Here is a 25,172-nt window from a genome sequence, read left to right on the forward strand (position 1 = left end):
CGGATTTCATGGTTAATGGGCCTTTGTTATCTGTGCTCTGTAGATGTACAAAATTAAAGTTCTAAAGGACTAAAGACTGCCACTTGTGCATTTTCCATTATCAACTGACCTCTGTAATTTTGTTATATATTAAAATTTGGAATGGCATATGCATGAAATGGGGAAATAATTTAAAGGCAGAATGCTTTGTTAAAGATAATCAATATAGTTCCAGGTTGCTTTTATTTTAGAACACGTAATCTAGCAAGAAGGAAGTCTACAGTGTGGATATCTAAACTCTAGATCCAAGAACAATAGAATTGAATTCTAACTATTGAACTGAGTGGACGTGAGTAAATTATTGAATCTTCATGCATCTAGTGCTTTATCGTCTGTCCAGAAAATAAAAAAATTAAAAGGTTACGAAAGATTAACTCTCAGAACACTTCTCACTCCAAAATTGTTTATTTTTATTTTCAAAATACCACCATCGCTATGTGACATTAATCAAAGATTATATCTGTTTAAAATTGATCCAAGATTTGTATTTGTATAATTTTTATCAATAAATTTATCTCAACATTTGGGTTGTTCCACGCACATTCAAGTCACACTGCTAAACCAAAGGGGGGAAGAATTACAAGAATTTGAACTCTTAATTTGAACCATATGACCAAAGTATATACAAGATCTAAAGGAGACATCTTAGTAACCCCTTGCTACCTTAACAAGTTTGAAGTTTTATTTCACCTATGTTAGCTTCCCAGTGCTGCTATAACAGAAATACCACAAGGGAGTGGTTTCAAAGAACAGAAATTTGTTTTCTCACAATTTAGGAAGCTAAAAGTTCAAGTTCAGGACACTGGCTATAGAAAAAGGCTCTCTGTCTGTGTCTGTTGGCTCTGGGGAAATATTCTTCTCAGCTTGTGTAGCCCTCGAATTCTCTGGTGCCTTGGCAATCTTCATGTGGCAACTATTTCTACCCTCCCCCATTTTGTGCTGTGCTCCTGTGTCCAATTTGTTCTTCTAATAACTCAAAAGTGATTAGGTTTAGAACACACCCTACACTGACATTGCCTCATTAACATAACCATAAAGCCCTATTCCCAAATGGAATTACATCCACAGGTATGCGGGCAAACAATTCAATTCATGATATCACCCAAAATTTGGAAATTTGGTATTAGTAAGCAAAATTCAACAAGTCATTTAGAAGCCAAGTTCACGCAACTAGAAAAAGTCATTGAGTGATGGAGAAAGAAACTTCATAAGGCGTGGAGGAGGTATGTGTAGAGCTCAAGCACAATGATTTTTTTTATTTGATGTTAACATTATAGTATGAAGAATCTCTCACTAAGCTATTTTAATTATTTTTTGAAATAATTAAAATTAACTTCAGCCATATTAAAAAGCATAGCTATAGTAAACATCCACCACCGAGTTTAAGAAACAATTACATTCATATCCCTTCTTTCCTTGAAATAGCCGTTAAATTTGGTGTTTATCATTCTTGAGCTTGTTTTTATAATTTTGCTACATAAACTCTGTATACATATATAATGAATGTTATTTTATATTTTTCTATTCTTTTTTAAATAGTAGCATACTGTACATATCCTATATGCAAGGTTGTATTTTTTAGATTATACACGTTGATAATTTGGCTTTAATTCATAATTTTAATTGTTCCAAAGTATTATAATGAACGAATATGACAAAGTCTACTTATTCATTCCCCTATGGATAGCCATTTGTTTCCAACTTTTTTTTTTTTCAATATCACAATAAACATTCTTGTATATATCTCCTCGTACACATGTATGAAAGTGCCCCTAGGTTACATAGGTAGTAACGGAATTATTAAGTTTTAAGCTTATTCACATCTTCAAGTTTACTATGACCAAAAAAAAAAAAAAAAAACCCATTGCCAAGGAGTCAATTCGGACTCATACTGGCCTTATAGGACAAGTAGAGCTGCCCCACAGGGTTTCCAAGAAGCAGCTGTGGACTGGAACTGCCAACTTTGGGGTGAGCAGCGAAACCCTTAACCATTTCACCACCAGGGCTTCAAACCAAACCTGTTGCCGTAAAGTCAATTCAGGCTCATCGGTGGCCCCAGCTGCTCTCCAATGTAGTTGCATCAATTTATACTCTCACCAAAAGTGTTCATCGTGTCTTACGATGCACAGTAATTTTTAAATTTAAATTAATCAATCTTGTTGATGCTTCCTGGGTCTTATTTAAGAAATCTATCCCTAGCCTGCAGTCAAAAATATTTTTTTTTATATTTTCTTCTGAAAGGAGTTTCAGTTTTGCATTTCATTTTTTGGTCTTTAATCCGTCTGAAATTGATTTTTGTTTATGTTATAAGCTCTGGATTTATTCCTGTCCCCATATGAATAACCAATCGACTTAATAAAGCCTGAAGTTAATCCACATCTCTAGCTTCCTTCGGAAAAACAGCAATCCAACACGTACCTAAAATACTCTAACTCCTGTGAAATCCTGACTTCTAGGGTTATTTCTGGCTACTCCACCCGGTGTTTCCAGAAGTTATTACTAACTGGAATCATGTTTTAGGTTAACTTTTCAATTTATAAACTACCTACATAGTGTAGAGTTGAGCCCAAAATGAATGTGAAGGTAAGTCCATATTTACAAATTCTCAAGGAAAATTTTTCCTACTCCATCTCCCAGCCCAGGCTGAGACAAGCAAGTCGTTTAACTGGTTTCCTGTGCAAAAAAAAAATGCCATCCAGGCAATCCGGACTCAGAGCGTCCCTTGTGTTACAGAACAGAACTGCTAAATAGAGGTTTTTTTCGCTGTAATCTTTACAAAAACGGATTGCCAGACCTTTCTTTAGTGGCTCCACTGGGTGAGTTCCAACCGCCAACCTTTAGGTTAGTAGTCAAGGACACGGTTTGTACCACCCAGGGACTTGCGCCAGGGGGTAGATATTTTTCTGGTTTGCCCTTGCGTTTTTCACTGGTGTTGCATCCCTTTGATGGTTTTTGTTTTGTTTTATTTTCTATTTCATTTTCAACTCCCTACCTCCACTGGATTAACAGCATAAATTTCTGTCCGCATACCAAAAAACCAAACCCGTTGTGACTCACAGCAACCCTGTAGGACAGGGTAGAACTGCCCTGTAGGGTTTCCAAGCTGCACATCTCTTCAGAAACAGACTACCACATCTTTCACCTGTGGATCCACAGAGTGGGTTCAAACTGCTGGCCTTTTGATTAGCACTTGAGCTCTTTAACCACTGTGCCACAAAAAAAAAAAAAATCACTGCTAACAAGTTTATTCCAACTCATAGGGACCCAGACCATTAAATTCCATTTCTTGATTACTGAGAGATAGAACCAGCCTCCAGCCACGCCTCCCTAGGTAGCTGCCACACCTTTTGTTCTAAGGTTTTGTTTCCTCATTGTTTATCTCTTCGAGGATTTTCCAAATTCCCTTGTGAGCATTAAAATGGATTGTTGTACTCAATACATGGAAGGTCAGCTCAATTGGACTGGACCAAAAGCAAAGAAGTTTCCGGGATAAAATGAATGCTTCAAAGGTCAGCGGACCAAGGGCGGGGTCTGGGGACCATGGTTTGAGGGGACTTCTAAGTCAATTGGCAAAATAATTCTATTATGAAAACATTCTGCATCCCACTTTGAAAGGTGGCGTCTGGGGTCTTAAATGCTAACAAGCGGCCATCTAAGATGCATCAATTGGTCTCAACCCACCTGGAGCAAAGGAAAATGAAGAACACCAAGGTCACACGACAACTGAGAGCCCAAGAGACAGAAAGCGCCACATGAACCAGAGACCTACATCATCCTGAGACCAGAAGAACTAGTTGGTGCCCGGCCACAATCGATGACTGCCTTGACAGGGAGCACAGCAGAGGACCCCTGAGGGAGCAGGAGATCAGTGGGATACAGACCCCAAATTCTCATAAAAAGACCAAACTTAATGGTCTGACTGAGACTAGAGGAATCCCGGCGGCCATGGTCCCCAAACCTTCTGTTGGCACAGGACAGGAACCATTCCTGAAGACAACTCATCAGACATGAAAGGGACTGGACAGTGGGTAGGAGAGAGATGCTGATGAAGAGTGAGCTAATTATATCAGGTGGACACTTGAGACTGTGTTGGCATCTCATGTCTGGAGGGGGGATGGGAGGATAGAGAGAGAGGGAAGCTGGCAAAATTGTCACGAAAGGAGAGACTGAAAGGGCTGACTCAATAGGGGGAGAGCAAGTGGGAGTAAGGAGTAAGATGTATGTAAACTTATATGTGACAGACTGATTGGATTTGTAAACGTTCACTTGAAGCTTAATAAAAGTTAATAAAAAAAAATGGATTGTTGTTACATTTTATCTAGTGTTTCTAAGTTTTTTTAAACTGAATCCCCACTATCCAAGGAACAAAATCTTTTAAGTAGTTTAACAAAAGTCAATGTTGGATATTATTTTTAATATTAAATTTGATGACAGAGAAGATTAATTTAATATTATTAAAAATGAAACTGCATCTGCCATAAATGATCCTGTAAGAAATTTTTATATTGATGTCACATTCAAAATGCTTTTAGCTCTTTTTTTCAGAGACCAAAGTTGGAGAATATGGTTGCTTTCAAGGGTTTTATTATTTAAATCTCCTGTAATTGTGACTGTTTAATCCATTTTTTTTTTTTAATTTTTATTGGACTATCATGTGTAATGATCTACAAGAATCCTACACATCAGTTGCTGTCTTGCCAAGTTATCGTGTTATTCCTCATTCCTAGCCTATGCCATAGCAAAGCAAACTGGGGGGCATTCTCCACCCAAAGGTAAAATTCTTTTCTACAACTGATTCTTTGCTTGTGCTTTAATCCACCCCCATACCCTCATTCCCCACTCCTCAAGTTCAACTCTCAAAAGCCTATACATCATTGAAGGCCGATTTCAAGGTTTGCCATAGTCATGAAACTTCTCCTTATTGCCCCAAATATGATCTATAATCTTCTGATTCTTATCATGTTCTATCTTGCATTATTATTTTATTGGAGTTGTAAAGGAGCCCTGGTGACACAATGTTTAAGTGCTTAGCTGCTAACTGAAAGGTTGGTGGCTCGAATCCATCAGCCACTCCTCAGAAGAAAACACCTAGCAGTCTAATCCTGTAAAGATTACAGCCTAGGAAACCCTATGGGGCAGTTCTACTCTGTCCTATAGGACCACTAAGAGTTGGAATTGACTCAATGGCACACAATAACTACGACATTTATTGTAACCTCTATCTTTTGTATTCATATATTCCATGAAGCACTGAGAATTTGTAGAAAATCAATACTCTTTGAATTTCACACACACACAAAAAAAATCTCCTTTGCAATTCAAAATGGTTGTTTTAAATCACTATATTAAAAATACAAACCCTGAAAGTTCCAGTCAATGTGGCACCTTAGATATATGCACTGTAACAATCCCCTGACAACAAAGGCTCAAGAAACAAAGTAAAACAGACACGAAAAATGAACTCAGATCCCAGAAGATCAAACAGAGAGCTCAAGAAACAGACTGAGCACCATCGGAAGGAGAGACAGAATAAGGCCAGCAGGAAAAGAGAGGTTCACAGATTGACCACACCATGCCTGCTGATGTGGAACAGTGTGGACATTTTGGGATGACAAAGAACAAACCCAGAGTAAGGAACCCAGGAAAGGAACTGCAAAGAGAGCACACCTGGTGACAGAGATTCTGTGCAAACAACCATGGGAAGAAATGACAAAATGGGCAGGATGTGGCCAGGGATGAGGCACCCCTGAGGGGGGGCACAAGTGGGAGTAGTATAGCTTTGCAACCAGGGAACCACTTGGAAGTACCTCTAGTGCAAATGAAACTGACTGGGTCATCCGAGAATTGGAGAAGGAGAAAGTGTAGACAGGCGGTGCACATTGGTGGGGGAGAGTAAAAGGGAGAAAAAAAGGGGCGGGTGAGCACCAGCCCCCCGATGAGTGCAAGAAGGTAGGCAGCTAGAAAGTAGTACAGGGATTGCTTGTTGGTGGAGGCACCCAGGCATTTATATGGGAGTCACCCAGAAAAAGCCAACCCACGGAATAACAAGTACAGCCCCAGCCCCCTGAGCTGGCCCAGTGCAAGCAGTCACCCACCACACCTGCATTAGCATGTGCCATGAAGTACATGCAAACAGAGCCAAGGCACACAAACTTGGTCATGCCCACCACTCGCTCTGTGAGGTGCTGGAGCCCCTAGCAGGTGTGCACAAGCCTGGTCATGCCCATCACCCCGTCCCTGAGGTGCAAGAGTCCTGCACGGATGCATGTAAGCCCAACCACACCCACCACTTCTCCCTGAGGTGCAGGAGGCCCACACTGATGCACACAAATCCAGTCAAGCCCACTACCCTTCCCTGAGGCACAGGAGGCCCATGTTGATGTGTGAAAGCCCAGCCATGCCCACCATCCCCTCCCTGAGGTATAGGAAGTTATCACTTGTGCATAAGCTTCACTATGCCCACCAACCCTCCCTGAAATGCAGCAGCCTGTGATAATGCCCCCACAAATTCAGCCATGCTCACCACATCCCCTCTGAGAAGCATATCATTTGTGCAAACTCAGGCGGGCCCTGCTTCAACCTTTACCCCATCCCAGAACTTCGGGTCTCTGCCCCTTCCCCCTTCCACCCACAGATCCCTCCCAGCTGAACAGGACTCTGCACCCTGCCCAGCCAACACCACCCCCAGCCATGTGAGACTCTGTGCCCTGTCCCACCAACCTCACACCTCTGACTGAGCAGGACCCTGCGTCCTAATGTGTCAATCCCCCCCCCCAGCTAAGTAAGATTCCATACCTTCCCACCTGCCCCCCTAGCTGAGTAGAACTCCATACTCTCCCCTACTGACCCCTCCCCAGCCATGTGAGCCTCTGCACCCTATCTTGCACGTCCCCCCCCCGCCATGCCCCATCCTGTGCTTCAGGTGTCACACTAACTGTTCTTGGCAACACGGAGGGAACATATTATTCCTCAGAGTTGTGAAAGAACCTCGACCACCCTCCATGTGGTACCTCACATGAGGAAAAAGACCTGTTCACACATCAAAAAACAATCCTTTAAGAGAAATCATACACACCTAATGACATAAGAGCACAGAGTGTGTGCAACCCATCATACTCATCAGTAAGAAGAAAGCACACCTAGCCAGCTGACAGCCCCAAGCCCATACAGAGACCAGATAACTGGCAGCTACACAGCTATATGCGAACTAACAATACAAAACAACATCAATTAAAACTATACAAAGGGAGGTAAACATTTAAAAATAAAGAAGAAGCTAAGCCTCAGATACATGAAAACAATACAAAAAAAGGCAAACACAGAATCAATAAAAATAAAATAAACAAATATAACAGACCCTTAATGCCTCAAAGACAGCAGTCAATTACAAACCATATGAAGAAACAAGATATGATGGCTCAGGCAAATGAGCAAAATAAAGGGATGGAAATCTTTGCTGAGGAAGAACTAATAATAGATATATCTGATAAGGAATTCAAAACACTAATATTTGGGTTCCTCAAAAAGATCAAGGAAAACACACACAAAAAAAAAAAACCTTAGAAGGATTCAGAGAAACAACACAGGAACTAAATGACAAATTCAGTACAGAAATAGAAACCATACAAAAAATAACAAGAAATCCAGAAGATTAACAATAAAATATCAGAAATAGATAACTCAATGAAAAGACACAGAAATAGAATTCATCGACAGAAGAAAGAATCAGTATAATAAGAGGACAAATTCCTTAAAACTAATCTGTTTGTGGAACAATCAGAAAAAAAGAATGAAGAAACATGCAGTAAACTTAAGAATTATGAGACACCATCAAGAGGAACAATTTATGTATAATAGGAATTCCAGAAGAGAAGAAGAGAGAAAAAAGTACAGAGAGAATTTTTGAAGATATATTGGCAGAAAACTTCCCAAATATCATGAAAGATGAGAAGATTTCCTTCTAAGAAGTTCAGTGAACTCCATAAAGGATAAACCCCAAAAGAAAGTCACCAAGACATATTATAATCAAACATTCCAAAACCAAAGGCAAAGAAAGCATTCTGAGAGTAGCCTGTGAAAAACGAAGTATCACAAAAGAGCACCAACAAAAATAAGCACTGATTTCTCATCAGAAACCACACAGGCAAGGCAAGGCAAACCATCAATGGGATGATATATATAAAATTCTGAAAGAAAAGAATTGCCAGCCAAGAATCATTTATTCAGCAAAACTGTCTTTCAACAATGATGGTAAAATTCGGACATTCCCAGGTAAACAGAAATTAAAAGAATTTGCAACCATCAAAACAGCCCTAAAAATATATATAAAAGGGAGTCCTTCAGATAGAAAACAAACAACATCAGACTATAACCTGAGATACACACAACAGCATCAACCAGACACCAACGGAGACAAAGACTTCTAAAAAGCAAAAGAAGGCTACAAAATTTATTACATTTCAGAGATATAACAAAGTAAATGACAACAACTTCAAAACAAAAAGGTAATGAATGATGTAGTTACAAGACTTCAGCATGGAGAGAAAGTGAAAGAGATCTTAAGATATAACAGACTGTTTTAAATTTAGGATGATAAATATAAATTTCAGGCTAAAAACAAAGAAAAATAATAAAGCTACACAGTAAAACAAAGAAAAAGAAAATACAAAAAGATTCAGCAAACACAAAAATAAATGAAAGGAAAAGAAAATCCATATACAAAAAGCACTCATCACAGAAAATAAAGAACAAAAAAAAACAAACATCACAAAAAAGGGCAACAAATTGGCAGCAGTAAATCCATAACTATAGATAATCATACCCACTAAACCTACTGCCGTCGAGTCGATTCTGACTCATAGAGACCCTATAGGACAGAGTAGAACTGCCCAATAGAGTTTCCAAGGAACCCCTGGCAGATTCAAACTGCCAACGTCTTTGTTAGCAGCCGTAACACTTAACCACTACGCCACCAGGGTTTCTATAGCTAGTCATACTGAATGTAAATGGATTAATCAGTAAACAGGCAGAGAATGGCAAAATGGATAAAAAACATAATCCATCAATATGTTGTCTACAAGAGACCCATCTTAGACTCAAAGAAATAAACAGGTTAAAAATCAAAGAATGGAAAAAAAAAAATACCAAGCAAACAATGACCAAAAGAAAGCAGGAGTGGCAATATTAATATCTGACAAAACAGACTTTAAGTCAAAACCCATTATAAAAGACAAAGAAGGACACTATATAATGATTCAAGGGTCAATTCACCAGAAAGACATAACAATTACAAATATTTATGCACCCAATGCCAGAGTTTCAAAATTTATAAAACAAACTCTAACAGAATTGGAGAAATAGATCTACAGATCTAACGGTAGGAGATTTTAACACACCACTTTCAACGATGGGCAGAACAACCAGAAAGAAAATCAACAAAGATACAGAATACCTAAACAATACTATGAACGAACTGGACCTCACAGACATATACAGAACACACCACCTGACAGCAGAACAATACACTTTCTTCTCTAGCACATATGGAACATTCTCCAGAATAGATCATATTTTGGGCCATAAGGCATGCCTCAATAAGTTTAAAAACATCTTCTCTGACCATAGTGGTATAATACTAGAAATCAATAATATGAGGAACAAGGAAAATAAAATACATGGAAACTAAATATCATATTACAAAAAAAAACTATCAGGTAATAGAAGAAATCAAAAGTGAAATAAAAAATACTTGGACTTAAAAATGAAAACACAACATACCAAAACCTTTGAGATGCAGCAAAAATAGTGTTCAGAAGTAAATTCATAGCAATGAATGCACCATTAAAAAAAGGGCCAAAATAAATAACACAATAACTAAAAAAAATAGAAAAGGAAGAGCGAAAGATGACCCAAGTTGTAAGAACAAAGGAAATAATAAGGATCAGAGCAAAAATAAATGAAATGAGAACAGAAAAACAATACAAAGGATCAACAAGACTAGAAGTTGGTTCTTTGGAAGGATCAATAAAATATGCAAACCAGTGACAAAGGAAAAAAATGAGAGCCTGCAAATAATGAAAATAAGAAATGAAGCTGGAGACATTACAACAGATCTAACTGAGATAAAGAGGGTCATAGCAAAATACTAGGAAAAATTGTATTTGCTGTAGTTATAGAACTTCCATATGGAGAACAGAATTCCAAAAAGTTTGAAAACCTAGAAGAAAAGAACAAATTCCTAGAAATATTACCGACATAAATAAACACAGAGGTTAAAAAAAAAAAAAAAAACTAAACACACCCAAACAAGAGATTGAAAATGTCATCAAAAAACTCAAAGCATAAAAAAAGTCCCAGCCCAGATGGCTTCATTGGAAAATTTTACCAAAGATTCAGAGAACAGCTGAATTCTACCTAAACTCCTCCGAAACAACAAAAAGGAAGGAATAATCCCCAACTCATTCTATGAAGCCAGCATCACCCTGATACCAAAACCAGGTAAAGACACCACAAAAAAGAAAATTACAGACAAATATACTTCATGAATATAGATGCAAAAATTCTCAACGAAATTCTAGCCAACAAAATTCAACAGCATACCAAAAAATCATATATCATGATCAGGTAGAAATCATACCAGAAGTGCAAGGATGGTTCAACATTAGAAAATCAATTAATGTAATTCGCCACATAAATAAATGAAAGAGAAGAATCACATAATCATCTCAACTGATGCAGAAAAGTTATTTGATAAAATCGAACACCCTTTCCTGAATAAAACCCTCAGCAAACTCGGAATAGAAGGGAAATTTCTCAGTGTAATTAAGGGCATATATGCAAAATCAACAGCCAACATATTCTCAATGGAGAACGACTGAGAGCCTTCCCCTTAAGAATACATATCAGACAAGGATGCCCACTATCACCACTTTTATTCAATATTGTGCTGAAAGTCCTAGCCAGAGCAATAAGACAGGAAAGGGAAATAAAGCATATCCAAATTGGAAGGGAAGAAGTAAAACTACCTGTATTCTCAGATGCTTCAATTCTTTGCATAGAAAATCGCAGACATTCCACAAGAAAACTACTGGATTCAGCAAAGTGGCAGAGTACAAGATCAACAGGCAAAAATTAGTGGGTTCCACTACACTAACAAGGAGAACTCCAAAAAGAAAATTTAAAAAAACAATACCATTTACAATAGTCCCCCAAAAGATAAAATACCTAGGAATAAGCCTAACCAGGGATGCTCAGGAATTAGAAGACTTAACATTGTGAAAATGTGAATATTGCCCAAAGTGATCTATAGGTATAATGCAATCCCAATGCAAATTCCAACAACATTCTTTACCAAAATTAAAAAAACCTATCACTAACTTTATATGAAAAAGAAAGAGACCCTAAATAGCCAAAGCAATATTGAAGAAGAAGAACAAAGTAGGAGGCACACTCCCTGACCTCAAAACAGCCTGGTACTGGTTCAATGACAGACACATAGACCAAAGGAATAGAATTGAGAACTCAGAAATAAATCCATCCATCTATGGGCAGCTGATTTTTGACAAGGGGTCAAAGTCCATTCAATAAGGTAGAAGCAGTCTCTGTAATAAATAATGCTAGCAAAACTCTATATCCATTTGCAGAAAAATGAAACAAGATCCATACCTATCATGGATTGAATTGCACCCCCCCCCCAAAAAAATATCTGTCAACTTGGCTAGGTCATGATTCCCAGTATTGTATGATTGTCTACCACTTTATCATCTGATGTGATTTCCCTATGTGTTGTAAATCTATCACTATGATGTAATAAGATGGATTAGCGGCAGTTATATTGAGGAGATTTACAAGATTAGATAGTGTCTTAAGCCAATCTCTTTTGAGACATAAAAGAGAAAAGCGAGCAGATAGACATGGGGACCTCATACTACCAAGAAAGCAGTGCCAAGAGCAGAGCATGTCCTTTGAACTTGAGGTTCCTTCACTGAGATGCTCCCAGACCAAGGGAAAACTGATGCATCACAAGGACCTTCCTCCAGAGCTGACAGAGAGAGAAAGCCTTCCCCTGGAGTCAGCACCCTGAATTCAGACTTATAGCCTGCTGAACTGTGAGAGAATAAATTTCTCTTTGTTAAAGCCATCCACCTATTATAGCAGCACCGGATAACTAAGGCAATACCTAATACCCTACACAAAACTAAATCAAAATAGATCAAAGACCTAAATGTCATGCTCATCAAAAACTTTATCAAAAGAGTAAGAAGGGAACCTACAGATTGGGAAAAAATCTTTGGGAATCATATATCTGATAAGGGTCTAATCTCTGAAATATAGAGAAAACTTCAGCAACTCAACATCTAAAAGACTAACAACCCAATTAAAAAATGGGCAAAGGAGGTGAACAAACACTTCACCAAACAGGAACATTCAAGTGGCCAACAAACACATGAGAAGATGCACGCAATTAGCCATCAGAGAGGTGCAAATTAAAACTACAATGAGACACCATCTCACCCCTGCAAAAATAACACAAATAAAAAAAAGAAAAACAGAAAACAAATACTGGTGAAGCTGTGGGAAGATTGGTACCCTGCTCCACTGCTGGTAGAATTGCAAGTTAATTTAACCACTGTGGAAAACTGTGTGGCACTTCCTTAAAAAGCTAGAAAAAACTACTGATACGAACAGGCATATGCACACCTGTGTTCACTGCAGCACTATTCACAATTGCAAAAAGATGGAAACAACCTAACTGACCATCAACAAATGAATGGATAAACAAACCGTAGTACGTATACACAATGTAATACTATGCAGCTATAAAGAATAATGATGAGTTCTCAAAATGCATTAAAACATAGATAAATCTGGAGGACATTATGCTGAGTGAAATAAGTCAATCACAAAAAGATGAATACTGTGTGATCTCACTATTATAAAAAAACAAGAATAGGTATACATACGGAAAGCAACATCCTTTGGTGGTTACCAGGGATAGGAGGAGAAGAACAGGGAATCACTTTCTAGACAGGAGACACTTGTTAGTTTTGGTGATGGGTAAGGCAATACCAAATAAGACTGAAGTCAGCACAATTTGACCAAACTAAATGATGACACTGAGAAGTGTACAAGAAGAAGGGATGATTTTGGTAAAAGCCACAACATATACAATTTTGCAACAACAGTAATAACAACCAAAAAATATGTGTGGTTACATCAGTAGATATGTATGCGTATATATGTATAAATAGGTAAGGACATATGAATATATGGGTGAGCATGTATAGGTGTTTCTGTAGGCAAATGCATATACATTGTTTTGTGCGCTGCAAATATATTCACATATAAAATAAGGCACTAAGGGACACAGTTATGGATACTTCCTACACATAATAAAATACCTCGTGGGATTGGGTTACTGAGTTTAGGACCGTAGTCTTGAGGGCCAACTCAGTTAATTGGCATAGCATAGCTCATACAGATAATGTTCTACATCCCAGTTTGGTGAGTAGTATCTGGGTCTAAAAGTTTGTGAGCAGCCATCTAAGATACAACTATTGGTCACTACGCATCTGGAGCAAAAGAGAAAAAAGAAAACCAGAGAGTCAAAGAAAAAACTAGTTTATAGGACTAATAGTCTACACAAACAATAGTATCACCTACTTTGAGACCAGAAGAACTAGACGGTGCCTGGCTACCACTATTAACCACTTTGTCCAGGGACACAATAGACGCCCCAGATAGAATGGGAGAACAAAACTCAAATTCCTAAAAAAAAAGCAGGACTTACTAAACCAACAGAGACTAGAGGAACCCCTGAGACTATCTCCCTGGGATACTCTTGAAGCTTGGAACTCAAACCACTCCTGATAGTCACCTATCAGCCACAAGACAGAGTGGCTCATAAAATAAATACCATCACCTATGAGTGCTGTGGCACCTCTAAACAGTCATTTAAATTAGACCTAAATGTCAACATTTACCCTAGACCAAAGACAAGAAGGTACGGGGGAACAAGGAAGCTAAAGTACAACCATAATGGAAATAACGAGAATGCTAACATATTGTGAAAAGTGTAACCAATGTCACTGAATAATATGTATAAAAAAAAAAATTTTTTGTATAGAAATTGTTAAATGAAAACCTAATTTGCTAAATAAATTTTCTCCAAAAACAAAATAAAATACTTTAAAAAATAAAACAAAATACAAACCCTGAAATAGCAGAGTCAAAAGCATTATCTGCTATATAAGAGTTGTGACCTACCATAAGGAATATATCTTTTTGGATTTTTATAAAAAAGAAAGAGTATATTGTTGGTTCCTAAGGTTTCTTCCATCTCTTGCAAGCTATAATTTTTCATTAACCTCATGTATACATATGCCACAGTGTCCACATTAGCAGCAAGGTGTTGACCAGGCCAGGGCCAGGGCGAAGAGCTCACCAAGGGACGGTGTGCTCCAGGCACATGGCCAGGAGAGAATGTCACTGGATGCCCCCACATACACTTCTGGAAGCCCTGCACGGAAGCAAGCAGAAGACATAAGCAACAAAAGCTCCTTTCTCCTACAACGTCTCCCCAATGCCCTCTACTGACCAAACTTAACATCATGCATGCTTCTAAAGAGAAATAATTACAGGATCGCTCCATTATTGCGGAGTAGGCAAGGAAAGGAAGGATGCATTTCAAGCTGAGAAGCAATAAATTGATGATAGCACAGTACAGATTAAAATTTCATTGTATACATGATAACCTCAATTTGGGAGTAGATTTCCTAAAATTTACAACGTAGATGTTCATGTTATAATGTGATATTTTTAGGAGACAAATTTGGATAAGAAAAACTGTGTAATTCTTTTTAAATCACTAAAGCATCAGTTAATAAAGTACAATTTCAGTATATTAAAATGTAGTGGAGCAATTCATTGCACTATATGACTTTAACTTCATAATTTTTAAATTGGAGAGTGTATTTCATCTTTCCATATATGTTCCATATATGTTTCAAGCACCTCATATGCACGCAAAAGCTGGACAATGAATACAGAAGACCGTAGAAGAATTGATGCCTTGGAATTATGGTGTTGGTGAAGAACACTGACTATACCATGGACTGCCAGGAGAATGAACAAATCTGTCATGGAAGAAGTACAGCCAGCATGCTCCTTACAAGCAAGGATGGCGAGACTTCATCCCACATACTTTGGACATGTTATCAGGAGGGATGAATCTCTGGAGAAGGACATCATGCTTAGTAAAGTAGAGAGTCAGCGAAAAAGAGGAAGACCTTCAATGAGATAGATGGACACAGTGGCTGCAACAATGGGCTCAGGCATAGCAATGGTTGTTAGTATGGTGCGGGACTGGACAGCATTTCATTCTGTTGTACATGGGGTTGCTATAAGTTGGAATCGACTTGATGGCACCTAACAACAATAACATGTATGTTCCAGTTTGATATCAACGTTCATTTTTAACAAATGCCATTTACTCACTAGGAGAAGGCAGGTTGATCTGATCTGTAAAATGAGAATAGAGCACCTACCTTATAGGGGTTTTGTGTGTACTAAATGAACTAATACAAGTAAAATGCTTAGGAATTTGCCTGGAATAGAATCAGTACTCAATAAATGTTTACTATTATTGTTTTTTCAATTACCTATATGCTTGAGGGAGTCCCTGGGTGGTGCAAACAGTTAACACGCTCAGCTGCTAACCAAAATGTTGGAGGTTTGAGTTTACCCAGAGGCACCTCGAAAAAGGGCCTGACAATCTATTGCCAAATAATCAGCCATTGAAAACCCTGTGGAGCACAGGTCTACTCTGACACATACGGGGCCACCATGAATCAACACTGTTGACTGATTATGGTGACTGGTTAAGAAAAAACTAAATTTCCCTCAAATCCACCCATCACCACATCAGAGGATAGAAGGATAAATTTAAAGTGAGCTCTCTCTCCCCTTAGAATCCCAAGAGCATTTACCCATTTCTTCAACGTGGGGCCAAATGTACTTTCTGTGCCTGTCTTCGCACCTTGTCAAAGAGTCATGAATGATTTATTCCTGTCATTCAAGGTTCCAAGCCATCAATAAGCAACATGTTGTATGTTTAATATTTATATATTTCCCCACCCAAATGATGCTCAGAAAAATCTGAGAAAGCCCTGAGATGAAATTCCTTAGATTTCTGGTTTTAAAACTTGTTAAATTTCCTATTGAGGGTCCCTTATAGAAGTGGGCACTGGGTTTGTTTTGTTTTTGTTTTTTATAGAAGCGATTCATAAAAGTTTCTTTAAAGAAAAATCTAGTACTCAGAATGTGCTACAGAGCAGGCACATAGCAGAAGTTAGGTGTTTCTTCTGCAAACCTTAATATGTTCGTGTATCCAGTAGTTTAGTTCATAATCATTTAATAAAGTGAACATTTGTAGTCTTAAATATTAAGAAAGAAACAAGCTATTAAAAGTTAAAACCTTGTACAATGACAGACACATAGATGAATGGAACAGAATTGAGAATCCATCCAGGGTCAAAGTCCATTGAATAGGAAAGAGGTAGTCTCATTAACAAATGCTGCTGGCAAAACTGGATATCCATTTGCAGAAAAATGAAACAGAATCCGTATCTCATATCATACACAAAAACTAACTCAAAATGGATCAATGACCTAAATGTTAAACCTACAACAAATTTATGGTATAAATACACTATTGAACCTAACTAAAAATGCACAAACAACAGAAGATAAATCAGCTAACTGGGACCTCCTAAAAATTACATACTTATGCTCATCAGAAGACTTTACCAAAAGAGAACCTACAGACTGGAAAAAAAATTAGGGGCAATGACATATCTGACAAGCGTCTAATCTCCAAAGCATATAAAAAAATTCAACACCTCAAAAACAAAAAGACAAACAATCCAATCAAAAAATAGGCAAAGAACATGAACAGATACTTCACCAAAGAAGACATTCAGGTGACTAACAAATACATAAGAGATGCTCACGATTATTAGAGGTTAGAGAGAAGTAAATCAAAAGTACAGTTAGATACCATCTCACCTCTGCAAAAATGGCAATGACCAAAAAAAAAAAAAAAATGCTGGTGAGGTTGTGGGGAGATTGGAACTCTTATACACAGCTGGTGGGATTGTAAGGTGGTACAACCACTATGGAAAATGGTATGGCACTTTCTCAAAAAGCGAGAAATAGAAACACCATATGATCCAGCAATCCCACTCCTAGGTATGTATCTTAGAGAAATAAGAGCAGTGTCACAAATAGACAAATGCACACTCATGTTCATTGCAGCATTATTCACAATAGCAAAAAGATGGAAACAACCTAAGTGCCCATCAATGGATGAATATATAAACAAAATGTGGTACGTATGTACAATGGAATACTATGTAACAATAAAAAACAATGATGAGTCAGCGAAACATAACATGGATGAATATGGGGGGCATTATGCTGAGTGAAATAAGTCAATCACAAAAGGATAAATATTGTATGACATCACTTTTATAAAAAGTCAAGAATAGGTTTACACACAGAAAGCAACATTCTTTAATGATTACCAGAGATGGGAGAAGAAGGGAGGTAGAATCACTTACTAGATAGCAGACACATGTTAACTCTGGTGAAGGGAAAGGTGAAAACACAATATGGGGAAAGTCAGCACAATGTGACCAAGGTAAATGAAGACACTGAGAGGTATGCAAGAAGAAAGTACAACTATAGTAAATGCTATAACGTATACAATTCTGCAACAACAGTAATAACAACCAAAGTTTGTGAGTGGTTACATACGTAGATTGTATGCTGTACAGGTGTGTCTGGGGCGACATATGGGAGTACATGTGCACGCATATATAGATATCATTGTGGGCCTTTGTATATATATATTTGTATGTGCTGCATATATATTCACATATATATGTAATAGAGCACACGGGGGCACAGTTACAGAAACTTCTTAGACATATCCAAACACCTCATGGGACTGAGTTACTGGGCTTGAAGGCTAAGGACCATAGTTTTGGGGGACCTCTAGGTCAATTGGTATAACACAATTCATAAAGACAATGTTCTACATCCTAGTTTGGTGAGTAGCACCTGGAGTCTTAAAAGCTTATATAGGCAGTAATCTAAGATATAGCTTTTCCCATCTGGAGCAAAGGAGAGTGAAGGAAATCAAAGACTCAAGATACATCTAAGATACAGTCTTTTCCCATCTGGAGCAAAGGAGAGTGAAGGAAATCAAAGACTCAAGGAAGCCATCACACAAACCACAGCTTCCGCTAGCCTGAGACCAGAACTAGACGGTGCCCAGTTATCACTACTTACTGCTCTGACCAGGGACTCAATAGAAGGTCCCAGTTAGAATGGGAAAAAACAAAGACCCAAACTCAAATTCATAAAAAAGACCAGACTTACTGAACTGATAGAGACTTGAGAAACCCCAGAGACTATCACCCTAAGACACCCTTTTAACCTGGAACTGAAGCCCCTCCCAAAGGTCATCTTTCATACAAATAATAGATTGTCCTGTTAAACAATAACACCCATGAGGAACGTGCTCCTTAGAACAATCAACTATAGGAGACCAAACAGGCAACATTTTCCCAAAAGCAAAGACGAGAAGGCAAGGAGGGACAGGGAAACTGGAGGGATGGAAACAGGGAAGGCAGAGTGAAAAAGGGGCGAGTGCTGAGGCATTGCGGGAATAACAACCAATGTCATGGAACAATTTGTGTATGAATTGTTGAATGGGAAAGTAATTTGCTGTGTAAGTTTTCACGTAAAACACAATAAAATTTCCACCAAAAAAAGTTAAAACCCTACTTGCATTTAGCTATGTTAAAAAAAATAATAATTCCAGGAATATTGTAATAAGGTCTAGGCTAAGGAGGGAGCACTGTGCGAGTTAATGTAAGTAATGAACCTTTCATGTGAAATGATGTAGTGTCACAACTCATTTGCATCCCACTTAAAGTGTAATTAAGTTTCCCTGACAGCGTGGCTTATGGCTGAAAGAACAGACCTGGCTGCTAAATTAATCCAGAGTCCCTCAGTTAATAACACTCAAGCAAAGAAAACTTTACACACACTTTCATTTAAAGTTCCCAAGCTTCCATTTACAGAAGTGTATGACAAGTCAGCCCTACAGAGAAACTTTTATATAAAATTGTTGGCCTCTCTCTAAACCAAAAACCTGTTGCCGTCAAGCTGATTCTGACTCATAGGGACCCTACTGGACAGAGTAGAACTGCCCCACAGGATTTCCAAAAAGGCTACGTGGATTCAAACTGCCGACCTTTTGGTTAGCAACCAGGTGCTTTAACCGCTGCGCCACCAGGGCTCCTTATATATCTGATAAGTGTCTAATATCAAGACCTCTTACAATTCAACAACAAAAAGTTAAGCCAGTTTAAAAAAATGGCTAAGAACTTTACGAGTCATTTCCTCAAAGAAGATATGCAAATGGCCAATAAGGTTATTAAAAGATGCCCAATGATACGCCTCTAGCAGACAAAACGTTTCTGAATTGTGCAAGTCCCCCACCTGATAATGCGTAATCACTTACTCCAGTCCCCTAAGCCAATATTTTACAGGGTTCTTTTAGGCTAAGTTAGCAACTGACAGTTGACCTGCATGCCAGCCCTAACGAAGAAGGTGACATATTTAGAAATGAGATAATATAGTAAAGCATAGCACTAAATAGAAGCTGTAATATTTATCTCCATATGTTTGCTTAGCACTGGAACGTTCCTAGGGCAAATTTTTCAGCTGCACGTTTTTCTAGGTCAGATCTTAGCACTACACAATATATCACCGGCATTTTCACAGAAACATGGTATGATCTTTCCTGATTGTCCAAACGACGATTTCAGGGAATAGAAGGCTTGCCAGGAAGAACGGGTTGATGGGAAAGAAGCCCCCCAACAATCATTTTCTCTTGCCATTTATTAAAGGAATCATTACGTAGTAAAACTTAGGGAGTAAAAACCCTGTTCAGCTAAATGATTTATTTTCAGCATGTTGTTAGAACATTTATAGTGGTAGCGGAAAAAGATTTTACTTCCTCTAGTCCGCCGAGGCCAAAAGGTGGTGGTCCGCGAAGTTACATTTGTTAACGTCCTTTCTTCTTTTTTTCTTTTTTTGCCTCACGGCAACGCTCCTTCCGTAGCATTGAGTCTTCCTGCTCCCAGTTGTCTCCCACAATGCACTTCAGACTGAAAGGATTAAAATATTCAAGACAAGGGCTTAAGGAAAAATTGGGGAAACAAATTCATTTTTTTTTTTTTTTATGCATAGCCTGTTTTTATGTATTAACTACAAGGGAAATTTAAAAAGAAAAAAACAAACTTGCATGTGCTTTAATTATGAATTAATATAGTATCTACGTTATATTATTTTTAAATATTATTTCAAAATGATATTTTATATGATTTTATATTTATATATGTACATTTATATATACATAAATCATTTATATGTAAAAGCACACAGGCCTTGCCACAACATTCACTGAAGAATAAGAAACCATTTTTTCTATGCTAACTAATAATTGTGTTGTTGTTAGTTGCCATCAAGTCAGTTTCAATTCATAGTGACTCCATGTGTGCAGAGTAGAACTGTTCCACAGGGTTTTCAAGCTGTGATCTTTTGGAAGAAGACAGCTAGGCTTGTCTTCCAAGGCATCTCTGGGTGGGTTTGAACTGACAATATTCTGGCTGATAGTCAAGCACTTAACTGTTTGCTCTACCCAGGCTCCTAACTAATATATACATGGTTTGTTGTTGTGTGCGGTTGAGTCAATTCCAACTCATGGTGACCCTATAGTACAGCATAGAACTACCCTATAGGGTTTCTCAGGCTGAAATCTTTACGGAAGCAGATTGCTGGTCTTTTCTTCCACTGAGTAGCTGGTAGATTCAGACCACTGACCTTTCAGTTAGCAGCCAAGCACTTAACCATTGTGCCACCAGGGCTCCTTTATATATATAATATATATATATACCTACATATTACATATATATGTGTAATAAAAAAGTATATACATATTACACATGTATATAAAACACATATAATTTTAGTTTTAATCACTCCTGAAAAAGTTTATATGAAATTATTAAATTCACATTTTAAGACATGTCAAGATAGTCCAAATGTAATGCTCACAATTTTATAACAAAGGTATCCTTTCATGTCCAATCTGATGATGGTTTCTGTGAGCCCCTGATTACTACAAAACACACTGACTGAATTCAAACAGTAGTGCTGTATACTAATTAAGTACTTTAACTCACACAAGCTATTGTAAGATGAGCTTTACCTGTGGATTATCAAAGTATATAAGCATTCACTACCAGCAGCAATGTTACTACTACTACTCATAGGATCAAATAGGAATCCTACAATTCTGTACCAAGTACCTTGGTGACCCTGAGTACCAAAAAAGCTCTAACAATGGAACAGCCTGAATGAAGCTGATTCAGATTGATGTCATTTAAATATTAATTTCCAATTGACCTGGAACTGATTCAAATGACAGAATTGTTAAAGTATAAGACTATAAAAAGTAGTTCAAATTGTAAATAGTCCAACTGTACTATACCTAATGACTGGAAAAAAACTGTATATGTATATATGATCTATACTCATATATTTATAACATATATGTAATTTTAAAACATTTTTAAGCACTGTAGAAAACAGTGAATATATAAAGTATCCTCCCCAAAATAATGTAGTATCTGAAACGAATTGGTGCCAAAAAAACTCAAATATTCATAAAATGTAATATCTAGAGGATATTTGCAGAAGGTATAGTATGTTGCATTTAAACTTTTGACTAGGATTATGAATGGTTGTGAAAGTAATATAAGTACACAAAAAAGGTTATTTGGTAGATTTAATGCTACATTTTATGAAGTTTAAATAGTCTACAACAGTCCTTTGGCATTTTCAGTTCATATTGGTCTATAGTATAACCAATGTATATATATATAACCAAAACCCACTGCCATCGAGTCTATTCTGACTCATAGTGACCCTATAAGACAGAGTAGAACTGCCCCATAGAGTTTCCAAGGAGTGCCTCGTGGATTCGAACTGCTGACCTCTTGGTTAGCAGCTGTAGCATTTAACCACTAAGCCACCAGGGTTTCCATAGAGAGAGAGAGAGAGAGAGAACAAATTTAGCCAAAATCTCATTTATTTGTGAATACAGTCACTTATTCCTATTACCAGAAAAGCATTAAGATCTTTTTTGGATATTAAACAACAAGAAGTTTCCAAACTTTCTTGGTTAAGGCACTTATCTTCCTCTCACAATCTAGTGTAGCTAAACACTGAAAGTATGTTATCAAATTATTGTTGCATACTCAAAAATCAGGCCCTTGTCCAACCTCAATCTCTTCAAATGGTATTGGATAAAGGGCTTCATAAACTCTTTCAGTCCCAAATCCATGAATTACATATGAATTTATCTTGTCAACATCAGGTGGAAAATACTCCCAAGGAATAAGCGCAGTCCCAATCCACTGGTTCCCATTAATGTTGGGTTCAAATTCTAAGTCCAGCTCTTGCTTTTGTAGTTAGGAAGAAATCATCAAAATGACATCATTTCAAAACTGGCAGATTTAATGCATACGACAAATAGAACCAAGGTTGAAATTAAACAGAAATTATATCGTTGCTTTACAAGGCAAGCTAGCCGGTTATAGCCCCTAAGTTGAAGATCCATTAGCAATGCCATTGAGAAATCATCCCAGTCATGGCTATATTGTTTATAAAAAGTTAAAAGTATTTATGCTCCAGCATAAAATATATAAAGTGTCAGATTAAACTTGTACAAATGGTTCATTTTTAAGGGGGTCATAATGACATTGTTGACCTGGGCACTGGTTCTTCATACGTGGAGCTCTAAAGGAAAGCAATTGGACTGCTTTGTTTGTTCATCAGCCCTAACTTTCTTGTAGTTGTTAATATCCATACTGATCTCTAGCAGGCAAACCCACATTCTGGAGACCTGCCAGGTCAACACCTTAGCCCAAGGAACCTAACCTCTGATTCATGGATACAATATCTAATAGACCTTATATGCTCATAGCTACTTGAGTTATTTTATTCTTTCATATGCTTTCAGGCACTAATCACATTTATTACATTGGTCTTATTCACTTATTCCTCAAAAATTATTTTGTTATTCTATCAGTTTTGTGTATTTTTAGTAAATATTCTTTTGCTGATATCAATTTTTACATTTTTGAAGCTGTTCATCTTTTTCTTTATACCTATTAATATCATCTTTTAACAGAGATAAGGCATAAAAAGAGGAGCGTTTGGAAACCAACCATATCCTAAACAGAAAATACTGGATTCCTTCTTTATTCGGATTATCTGGTGCCCAAAGCAGATCCCATCAACCCTAATGAAGAATCTAATCTTAAATGAAGCCAGACAGAATCACTGACAACCACATTCTAAAAATTACTCATTTGGGAAATGGAGGTGATTGAGGGCCAAATTACCTGATCTTCTCATCCAATTCCACTCCCTCAGAAATCAAGACGACTTAATTAAAAAAAAAAAAACTTTCAGCGGACTGCTGCAACAATGGTGTCCACAGGACAATTTAGAACTTCTATGAAGAGATCTGTAAAGTAAAATCTATAGTCTCTCGAAAACACAATCTGCTGATCGCAGTCATTTCTCCCCAAAAGGCAATTCTGCATCTGAAGAAGAAAAATTCTGCATCTGAAGAAGAAAAATATGAGGAATTTTCTCCAGGGAAGCTCTGGAACTCACTCCAGTGTAACTCCATAGATCTGCCAGTGGTTTGAGTCTCCTTTTAAATTTTTTTTAAAAGCAGAGAATTTTTAAAATAGAAGATCTGTCATCCAATAATGGGAATCTCATCTATTGTCCTGCTGCAAGAGAAAACTTGAATAAATTACTTGACCTCATTTCAAAGCAGGACTTCAGAAAGAGTTCTCCATTATAGCTAGAATTTCTCAATTTATTTTAAGGTGCTAAGAATATCATGAGAACCAAGGATCAGTTGTTCGGCATGTCATTTTCCCAAAAAGAGTTTTCATAAAAGGATATTTTTCATAAAGATCAGAGCCTATAAGGTACTACAAGTATTAGGGTCTAAACAGAACGTTGTTGCTCCTCTTCTCATTCCTCTTGCTTCTGAATCAAGGGATTTATATTAATTCCTGACTTTAACATGCTCTGAGTTGCATGCAGCAAGTGTTTACTGAGTACCTGCCATGTGTCTGGGCATATGAAATCAACAAAACAAAGTCCTCTCCCTCATGGAGCTTATAGTCTAGCTATATTCATAGAAATGACTCTCGAATCAGCAGACACATAAGGCAAGTGTTTTAAATTCTTTTACCAAGAAAGTAAAATGATGCCACAAGAGCAACACCCAATAACTGTTGAGAAAAAAAAATTTTTTTTTTTTTTAATTATCAAAACATTTTAAAAGGTGAATACATTTCATTAGAGTGAAAGCTCTTAGAGAATAGAGACCACGTACTATTTGAACTTTTATCCTCTACCCCTAACAGTGCCTGGTCCATAAAAGGTGCTCAAAAAATGTTTGATACGTGAATGAACTGAAGGATGAATGAATGTGGTGTTACCATTACAGAACATTTTGATCAAAGATTCTGCAGAAGAATCCTGCTCAAAAGGGGAAAATGCAGAACAGAATTTCAAATTCTCATGGAATTCAGATTTATTGAAGCCATGGAGGCTGGATGATTCCCTGAAACTATTGCCCTGAGATAATCTTTAAACCTTACATCTTAAACCAAAAATAACCCCTGGAGTCTTCTTAAAATCAACAATAGTTTAACCAGTGAGGAATTCTGCCTTAAGCATGGTGCTCGTTTAAGATCTATCTGTATAGATCGTATCATATAAATCAAATTGACAACAACAACTCAAAAGATTAGCTAGGAAGCTTAGGGGGCAGTGAGTTTACGTTATTGGGGGAAGGACAATTCAGAAAAGGAGGGTGAGAATGTTGCACAACTTGAAGAACATAACGTCATTGAATTGTATATGTAAAAATTGTTAAATTGGTGTGTACTCTGCTGCATATCGTT

General features: G+C 37.4%; 1 pseudogene; it reads left to right on the plus strand.

Moving 5' to 3' along the window:
• The first annotated feature begins 6,149 nt into the window (after positions 1–6,149).
• The window catches only part of LOC126077493 (importin subunit alpha-1-like), a 57,519-nt pseudogene continuing 38,496 nt past the window's right edge, over positions 6,150–25,172 (plus strand).

The sequence above is a fragment of the Elephas maximus genome, chromosome 5, assembly GCF_024166365.1.
Source record: "Elephas maximus indicus isolate mEleMax1 chromosome 5, mEleMax1 primary haplotype, whole genome shotgun sequence".
In the NCBI taxonomy this organism is placed as follows: Eukaryota; Metazoa; Chordata; class Mammalia; order Proboscidea; family Elephantidae; genus Elephas; species Elephas maximus.